Raw genomic sequence first — 10005 nt, forward strand, 5'->3', positions numbered from 1 at the left:
AAATAAGTAACAGATGGGGTACGAGGGGGAGGTGGGACATTAGCGGAAGTTAGAGAAGTCGATGTTCATGCCATCAGGTTGGAGGCTACCCAGACGGAATATAAGGTGTTGTTCCTCCAACCTGAGTGTGGCTCCATCTTTACAGTGGAGGAGGCCGTGGATAGACATGTCAGAATGGGAATGGGATGTGGAATTAAAATGTGTGGCCACTGGGAGATCCTGCTTTCTCTGGCAGACAGAGCGTAGATGTTCAGCAAAGCGCTCTCCCAGTCTGCGTCGGGTCTCACCAATATATAAAAGGCCACATCGGGAGCACCGGACGCAGTATATCACCCCAGTCGACTCACAGGTGAAGTGTTGCCTCACCTGGAAGGACTGTTTGGGGCCCTGAATGGTGGTAAGGGAGGAAGTGTAAGGGCATGTGTAGCACTTGTTCCGCTTACACGGATAAGTGCCAGGAGGGAGATCAGTGGGGAGGGATGGGGGGAACGAATGGACAAGGGAGTTGCGTACGGAGCGATCCCTGCGGAATGCAGGGGGGGGGGAGGGAAAGATGTGCTTAGTGGTGGGATCCCGTTGGAGATGGCGGAAGTTACAGAGAATAATATGTTGGACCCGGAGACTGGTGGGGTGGTAGGTGAGGACCAGGGGAACCCTATTCCTAATGGGGTGGCGGGAGGATGGAGTGAGAGCAGATGTACGTGAAATGGGGGAGATGCGTTTAAGAGCAGAGTTGATAGTGGAGGAAGGGAAGCCCATTTCTTTAAAAAAGGAAGACATCTCCCTCGTCCTAGAATGAAAAGCCTCATCCTGAGAGTAGATGCGGCGGAGACGGAGGAATTGCGAGAAGGGGATGGCGTTTTTGCAAAAGACGGGGTGAGAAGAGGAATAGTCCAGATAACTGTGAGAGTCAGTAGGCTTATAGTAGACATCAGTGGATAAGCTGTCTCCAGAGACAGAGACAGAAAGATCTAGAAAAGGGAGGGAGGTGTCGGAAATGGACCAGGTAAACTTGAGGGCAGGGTGAAAGTTGGAGGCAAAGTTAATAAAGTCAACGAGCTCTGCATGCGTGCAGGAAGCAGCGCCAATGCAGTCTTCGATGTAGCGAAGGAAAAGTTGGGGACAGATACCAGAATAGGCACGGAACATAGATTGTTCCACAAAGCCAACAAAAAGGCAGGCATAGCTAGGACCCATACGGGTGCCCATAGCTACACCTTTAGTTTGGAGGAAGTGGGAGGAGCCAAAGGAGAAATTATTAAGAGCAGAGCAGAGTGGTGGTAGAGGGGAACTGATTAGGTCTGGAATCCAAAAAGAAGCGTAGAGCTTTGAGACCTTCCTGATGGGTGATGGAAGTATATAGGGACTGGACATCCATGGTGAAAATAAAGTGGTGGGGGCCAGGGAACTTAAAATCATCGAAAAGTTTAAGAGCGTGAGAAGTGTCACGAACATAGGTCGGAAGGGATTGAACAAGGGGGGATAAAACCGTGTCGAGGTATGCAGAAACGAATTCGGTGGGGCAGGAGCAAACTGAGACAATAGGTCTGCCAGGACAGGCAGGTTTGTGGATCTTGGGTAGGAGGTAGAAACGGGAAGTGCGGGGTGTGGGAACTATAAGGTTGGTAGCAGTGGATGGGAGATCCCCTGAGCGGATAAAGTCGGTGATGGTGTGGGAGACAATGGCCTGGTGCTCCTTAGTGGGGTCACGATCGAGGGGTAAATAAGAGGAGGTATCCGCGAGTTGTCGCTGTGCTTCGGCAAGGTAGAGGTCAGTACGCCAGACTACAACAGCACCCCCCTTATCGGCGGGTTTAATGATAAGGTTAGGATTAGTGCGGAGGGAGTGGAGAGCACAGCGTTCCGAAGGAGTGAGGTTGGAATGCTCTATCCTTCTTTTTGGATTCCAGACCTAATCAGTTCCCCTCTACCACCACTCTGCTCTGCTCTTAATAATTTCTCCTTTGGCTCCTCCCACTTCCTCCAAACTAAAGGTGTAGCTATGGGCACCCGTATGGGTCCTAGCTATGCCTGCCTTTTTGTTGGCTTTGTGGAACAATCTATGTTCCGTGCCCATTCTGGTATCTGTCCCCAACTTTTCCTTTGCTACATCGACGACTGCATTGGCGCTGCTTCCTGCACGCATGCAGAGCTCGTTGACTTTATTAACTTTGCCTCCAACTTTCACCCTGCCCTCAAGTTTACCTGGTCCATTTCCAACACCACCCTCCCCTTTCTAGATCTTTCTGTCTCTGTCTCTGGAGACAGCTTATCCACTGATGTCTACTATAAGCCTACTGACTCTCACAGCTATCTAGACTATTCCTCTTCTCACCCTGTCTCTTGCAAAAACGCCATCCCCTTCTCGCAATTCCTCCGTCTCCGCCGCATCTGCTCTCAGGATGAGGCTTTTCATTCTAGGACGAGGGAGATGTCTTCCTTTTTCAAAGAAATGGGCTTCCCTTCCTCCACCATCAACTCTGCTCTTAAACGCATCTCTCCCATTTCATGTACATCTGCTCTCACTCCATCCTCCCGCCACTCCACTAGGAATAGGGTTCCCCTGGTCCTCACCTACCACCCCACCAGTCTCCGGGTCCAACATATTATTCTCTGTAACTTCTGCCACCTCCTACAGGATCCCACCACTAAGCACATCTTTCCCTCCCCCCCCCTGCATTCCGCAGGGATCTCTCCCTACGCAACTCCCTTGTCCATTCGTCCCCCCCCATCCTTCCCCACTGATCTCCCTCCTGGCACTTATCCGTGTAAGCGGAACAAGTGCTACACATGCCCTTACACTTCCTCCCTTACCACCATTCAGGGCCCCAAACAGTCCTTCCAGGTGAGGCAACACTTCACCTGTGAGTCGACTGGGGTGATATGCTGCGTCCGGTGCTCCCGATGTGGCCTTTTATATATTGGCGAGACCCGACGCAGACTGGGAGACCGCTTTGCTGAACACCTACGCTCTGTCCGCCAGAGAAAGCAGGATCTCCCAGTGGCCACACATTTTAATTCCACATCCCATGCCCATTCTGACATGGCTATCCACGGCCTCCTCCACTGTAAAGATGAAGCCACACTCAGGTTGGAGGAACAACACCTTATATTCCATCTGGGTAGCCTCCAACCTGATGGCATGAACATCGACTTCTTTAACTTACGCTAATGTCCCACCTCCCCCTCGTATCCCATCTGTTACTTATTTTTATGGACACATTCTTTCTCTCACTCTCCTTTTTCTCTCTCTGTCCCTCTCACTATACCCCTTGCCCATCCTCTGGGTCCCCCCCCCTTGTCTTTCTCCCTGGGCCTCCTGTCCCATGATCCTCTCGTATCCCTTTTGCCTATCACCTGTCCAGCTCTTGGCTCCATCCCTCCCCCTCCTGTCTTCTCCTATCATTTTGGATCTCCCCCTTCCCCTCCAACTTTCAAATCCCTTACTCACTCTTCCTTCAGTTAGTCCTGACGAAGGGTCTCGGCCTGAAACGTCGACTGCACCTCTTCCTACAGATGCTGCCTGGCCTGTTGTGTTCACCAGCAACTTTGATGCGTGTTGCTTGAATTTCCAGCATCTGCAGAATTCCTGTTGTTTGCGACCTAAAAAAGGTGGCACACCCATCAGCTAGCTCGGATTCAGATATAGTTACGACACCTACTTGGAAACATGCGGTAGAATGTGACATTTGTGTTAACAACCAACACCTGAGGTCGTGCTGGGGAGAGCCTGCAAGTATTGTCACGCATTCTGGTGCCTCACATAATGCCCACAATGCTCGGCAGGACCACATAGAACACAACAAGGAAAAAAACAAAGCCAGGAAAACAAGCCCCTTTCCTCCCTCCTACCCATACAGGCAAACAGACCTCCAAATTCGGGACAGTCCTCCAAGGTCTAGTTTCCAGTCTCCAAGATTCAGCCATTAAGCTTCAAAGTCCAGACTTCTGGTTGACCTTTGGCCACAGAACAACAGATTTCACGACATATACATAAGTCAGGGATAGTATAGGGTCTCGGCCCGAAACGTCAACTGTACCTCTTCCCAGAGATGCTGCCTGGCCTGCTGCGTTCACCAGCAACTTTGATGTGTGTTGCTTAAATTTCCAGCATCTGCAGAATTCCTCGTGTATAATAAACCTGAGTTTGGTTGCAATTCCTCTGAGATTGATTAGCAAAAGCTACAAAATTAAATCTGTAAGTCTGATTCTCATGTTAGAAGCAGAGCCTCCATCCCAATGGCTGTCCATCAATGAAACTTAGTATCTCGACAATAGAGTTACGAGGTAACAGACTTGATAGCTGCACTTGCTGTGGTGAAGATATCGTGCTCTTTACCCTGCATCTGAGCTGACAGCTGAATCACTATAATTAGACGGATGCAATACCAAAGATTACTGAGGAATTTGAATTTCACCCCTTCTGGAAATGATAACCCCTGAGTGGTTATGGGCTGGATAGCTTGCCCTGAGTCTCATGTGCCAGTGACAGGGATGCATGTCATAGATCAAGCTGCCTGCTAATTGCCATCTTATCTTTGGACTAAAGAGGGCCTGGGAGACAGAAGGATAATTAGTCTTCATTTGGCAAAGGGAAGGAGAAGGAGAAAGGGGGCAACAATTGTTAATATTTAACTTTTGTTATCGGTTTATTATTGCCATATGTACAGTGAAAAACTTGTCTTGCATGTTTATTTATTTACCTGTCTGTCTACCTGTTATTTATTTATATCTATCTGTTTGTTTACTTTATTCATTTAGAGATACAATGTGGAACAGGTTCTTCCACCCCAACAAGCTGTGTCACCCAGCATCCCACCTATTTAACCCAACCACCGGACAATTTACAATAACCAATTAACTTACTAGCCCATACCCATGTTGTGGGCACGTGCCCAAGTGGTTAAGGCATTGGACTAGCGACCTGAAGGTCGTGAGTTCGAGCCCCAGCCGAGGGAATGTGTTGTGTCCTTGAGCAAGGCAATTAATGCAAGACACTGGTGCCAAGTTGTATGGGTCCTAATGCCCTTCCCTTGGACAACATTGGTGTCATGGAGAGGGGAGACTTGCTGCATGGGCAACTGCTGGTCATACAACCTTGCCCAGGTCTGCGCCCTGGAGAGTAAAGACTTTCCAGGCGCAGATCCATGGTCTCGCAAGACTAACGGAGGCCTTTACTAACCCATACATCTTTGGAGGAAATTGGAGCACCCGGAGGAAACCCACACATTCCACGAGGATGGCGTACAGACTCCTTACAGGTGGCACCAGAATTAAACTCCGAACTCCCCGAGTCACTCAGCTACGCTACGGTGGTGCCCGTGGTATACTGTCCATACAGATCATTTAATTAGATTCTGATTCATTTAATTGTGTACTTGTACAGTATGTGTGAAACATACGGTGAAATGCGGTGTTTGCATTAACAACCAACACATCCAAAGGTGTGCTGGGGGCAGCCCACAAGTGTTGCCACACATTCCAGTGCCAATGTAGCATGCCCGCAATGTTCAGCAGAACGGCAACAATTCCAATCCCTATTACCGATCCATGTGTCGATCCATGGCCCCCTTTACCGCCAAGATGAGGCCTCTCTCAGGTTGGACAGCAATGAACCAATAATCATTGGACGATCAGAGGTGTAGAGGATCAGTAACTTGAAATTCCTGGGTGTCACTATCTCAGAGGACCCATCATGTAAATATACTTGTGAAGAGATCACAACCGCACCTCTACTTCCTCAGGAGTCTGCGGAGGTTCGGCCTGTCATCAAAGACCTTGGCAAACTTCTATTGATGTGTGGTGGAAAGTGTGCTGACTGGCTGCATTACAGACTGATATGGGAACGCCAACTTTCCCATCACATCTTTGAAATTACCTCCTCTCAATTTAAATGCATACCCTCTGGCATTTCTCTACCTCAGCACTGGCTACATCTTCTTGACCACATAAAACAATATGGTCATAAGACATAGGAGAAAAATTGAGTCATTCAGCCCATCTAGTCTGCTCTGCCATTCCATCATGGCTGATTTATTATCCCAATCAACTCCATTCTCCTGACTTCTCCCCATAAACTATGACACCCTGACTATCAAGAAACTATCAGCCTCTGGTTTAAATACACTCAGTGACCTGGCTTCCACAGTCGTCCATGGCAACGAGTTCCACAGACATCTTCAAAAGGCGATGCCTCGAAAAGGGGGGCATCCATAATTATGCACCTTTACTATCCAGGAGATGCCCTCTTCCCATTGCTACCATCGAGGAGGTGCAGGAGCCTGAGACCCTCACTCAACATTTTCAGGAACAGCTTCTTCCCCTCCGCCGTCAGATTTTCGTATGGATAATGAACCCATGAACACTACCTCATTATTTTTCCCTCTCTTTCTGCACTAGTTATTTAATTTACATATTCTTTTTATTGTAAGTTATAGCTTTCATTACTGGGCATTGCAATGTACTGCTGCCACAAAGCAACAACTTTCACAACATTTGGCAGTGATATTAAACCTGATTCTGATTCAGATTCACTGCACTTTAGCTAAAGAAATTCCTCCTCATCTCTGTTCTAAATGGACGTCCCTCTTTTCTGAGGGAAATAGACTCCCCCACTATAGGAAACGTCCTCTCCACATCCACTCTATCTAGGCCTTTCAGAATTTGATAGGTTTCAATGGGATCCCCACCTCCTTCTTCTCATACATTAACCCTTTCATTCCAAGAACCATTCTCGTGAACCTCCTCTGGACCCTGTTCAATGTCAGCACATATTTCTTAGATAAGGGCTCGAAAATTGCTCATGATACTCTAAATGTAGTCTAACCAATGCCTATAAAACCTCGGCATTTCATCTTTGCTCTTATGTTCTTGTCTTTTGAAATGAATGCTAATATTGTATTAGCCTTCCTCACCACTGACCCAACCTACAAGTTAACCTTTAGGGAATCCTGCACAAGGAATCCCAAATCCCTTTACACCTCTGATAGTTGGAATTTCTCCACATTCAGAAAATAGTCTACATCTTTATCACTTCTTCCAAAATGCATGACCATGTTCAGTAATTCCCTACGCTATAATCCATCTGCCATTTCTTTGCCATTCGCCTAATCCAGGTCCTTCTGCAGACTCCGTGTTCCCTCAGTTCTATCTGCCCCACCACTAAACTATGTACTGTCAGCAAACTTGGCCACAAAACCATCAATTCTGTCATCCACGCAAACACGAGGAATTCTGCAGATGCTGGAAATTCAAGCAACGCACTTCAAAGTTGCTGGTGAACGCAGCAGGCCAGGCAGCATCAATAGGAAGAGGTACAGTCGATGTTTTGGGCTGAGACCCTTCGTCAGGACTAACTGAAGGAAGAGCTAGTAAGAGATTTGAAAGTGGGAGGGGGAGGGGGAAAATCCAAAATGATAGGAGAAGACAGGAGAGGGAGGGATGGAGCCAAGAGCTGGACAAGTGATTGGCAAAGGGGATATGAGAGGGACGGGAGGCCCAGGGAGAAGGAGAAGGGGGAGGGAGGGAAAAAAAACCCAGAGGATGGGCAAGGGGTATAATCAGAGGGACAGAGGGAGAAAAAGGAGAGAGAGAGAAAGAATGTGTGTATATAAATAAATAACGGATGGGGTACGAGGGGGAGGTGGGGCATTAGCGGAAGTTAGAGAAGTCAATGTTCATGCCATCAGGTTGGAGGCTACCCAGACGGAATATAAGGTGTTGTTTCTCCAGCCTGATGTAGCTTCATCTTTACAGTAGAGGAGGCCGTGGACAGTCTGCTGGGAATGTTCTTTCATTGATTTTATTGTGTTTCTTGTATTTACTGTGAATGCCCAAATGAAAAAGAATCTCAGCATGGTATATGGAGAATATTTATTTATTTAGAGACACAACACGGCCCAACGAGCCACACGGCCCAGCAATTCACCAATGTAATATGGGTCTAATCACAAGGCCATTTACAATGACTAGTTAACCTACTAATCAGTACATTTTTGGATTGAGGGATGAAACCGTAGCACCCGAAGAAAATCCACATGGTCACAGGGAGAATGTACCATCTCCTTACAGAGGACGCTGGAATTGAACTCTGAACTCCAATAGCGCCGCGCTAATTACTACACTACCGTTAATCTCCCCACTTTAATCTTCTTTCAGCCATGACTCAGTGATGCCCACAGCATCATACCTCCCAACCTCTAAATGTGCTACAAGATCATCTACCTTATTCCATATAGTGTGCATTAAAATATAACACCTTCAGTCTTGTTTTCATCACCCTTTTCAATTGCCCCAATATTAGACTTTAACTCATCCCACTTGACTGCAATTTTGTCCCATCATCTGCCTGTATTGGCGCCCTTTGTAAACCTCCGACCTTAGATACAACACAGAGTCATGTCATTTGCAGAAATTGTCTGATGTCTCTGCAATAGTTGGGTGGATAAAGGGAGGACGGGAGGATGAATACAGCGCCCTAGTGGAGGACTTTGTCCAATGGTGCAAGCTGAATCATCTGCAGCTCAACATCAGAAAGACAAAGGAGATGGTGGTGGACTTTAGAAAGACTAAACCTGCACTGCTCCCTGTTACTATTGATGCTGAGGTCTTGGATGTGCTGAGGACCTACAAGTACCCGGGGGTGCACCTGGATGACAGACTTGAGTGGAGCACCAACACAGAGGCTGTGTACAAGAAGGGCCAGATTCGCCTCTACTTCCTGAGGAGACTGAGGTTCTTTGGAGTATGAAGGACTCTCCTTCACATGTTCTACCCCTCTGTTGTTGCTAGTACAATCTCCTATGCAGTGGTATACTGGGACAATGGCATCAACATGGGTGATGCCAACCGGCTCAATAAACTGATTAGAAAGGCTGGCTCTGTTACAGGGGTCAAACTGGACACACTGGAGGCTGTGGTAGAACAAAGGACCCTACGGAAAATCCTGGCAATTCTGGACAATGTTTCTCACCCCCTGCATGTCACCTTGGCTGATCAGAGGAGCCTTTTAGTAATAGACTAAGACAACTGCGCTGCTCCAAAGAGCGCGATATGGGATACTTCCTACCCTCGGCCATTAGGCTCTATAATGAGTCAACCTATAGCCAGGGAAGTGATGACCCCCCCCTTCCTGTTAGACTGTTTGAGGTAATTTATTTTTATTCTTTCTTGCTTCTCTTCTGATATTTGATTATTTGCATATTTGTGCACTTTTAATGCTACTGTGATACTATAATTTCCTTTGAGATCAATAAAGTATCTATCTATCTATCTATCTTTGTCTTTCCTGACAGACATTCTCACTAAAGACTGCCTCTGCTTGTATATCAACTGCCCCATCCTCAGCCCTGTCACTCCGTTTCCCATCCCCCTGCCAAATTTGTTTAAATTCTCCCCAACAGCTCTAGCTAACCTCCCTGCAAGGATATTGGTGCCACTCAATTTCAGGAGTAACCTGTCCATTCTGTAGAGCTCAGCTGAGATCTCAACGATTGAGAGATCTGAAATCCTGCCCCATGCACCAGCTCCTCAGCCATGTCGTCATCTGCCAAGCCATCTTCACAGGTACACGGCACAGGCAGCGATCCAGAGATTACTATCCTTGAGGTCCTACTTTTCAGCTTCCTAGATGACTCCTATATTCTCTCCTTGGGACCTCATCCTTTTCCCCACCTACGTCATTAATAGCAATATGTACCACAACTTACAACTGTTCATCCTCCTCCTTTAGCATGCTGTGCATGGGATCCGAGACATCCCTGACCCTGGCACCTGTGGGGCAACATACCATCGGGGTGTCTCTTTCATGTCACAGAATCTCCTGTCTGCTCCTCTAACTGTGGAATCCCCTATCACTACCATACTCTTCTTCTCCCCTCTTCCCTTCTGAGCCACAGAGCCAGACTTAGTCCCAGAGACCTGCGGCTTCCCCCTAGTTGATCAGCCCCTCCAACAGTATCCAAAGGGGTATACTTATTACTGAGGGGAACGGCCACAGGGGTGCTC

This window comes from Mobula hypostoma, chromosome 7 (genome assembly GCF_963921235.1).
Source record: "Mobula hypostoma chromosome 7, sMobHyp1.1, whole genome shotgun sequence".
NCBI classification, from domain to species: Eukaryota; Metazoa; Chordata; class Chondrichthyes; order Myliobatiformes; family Myliobatidae; genus Mobula; species Mobula hypostoma.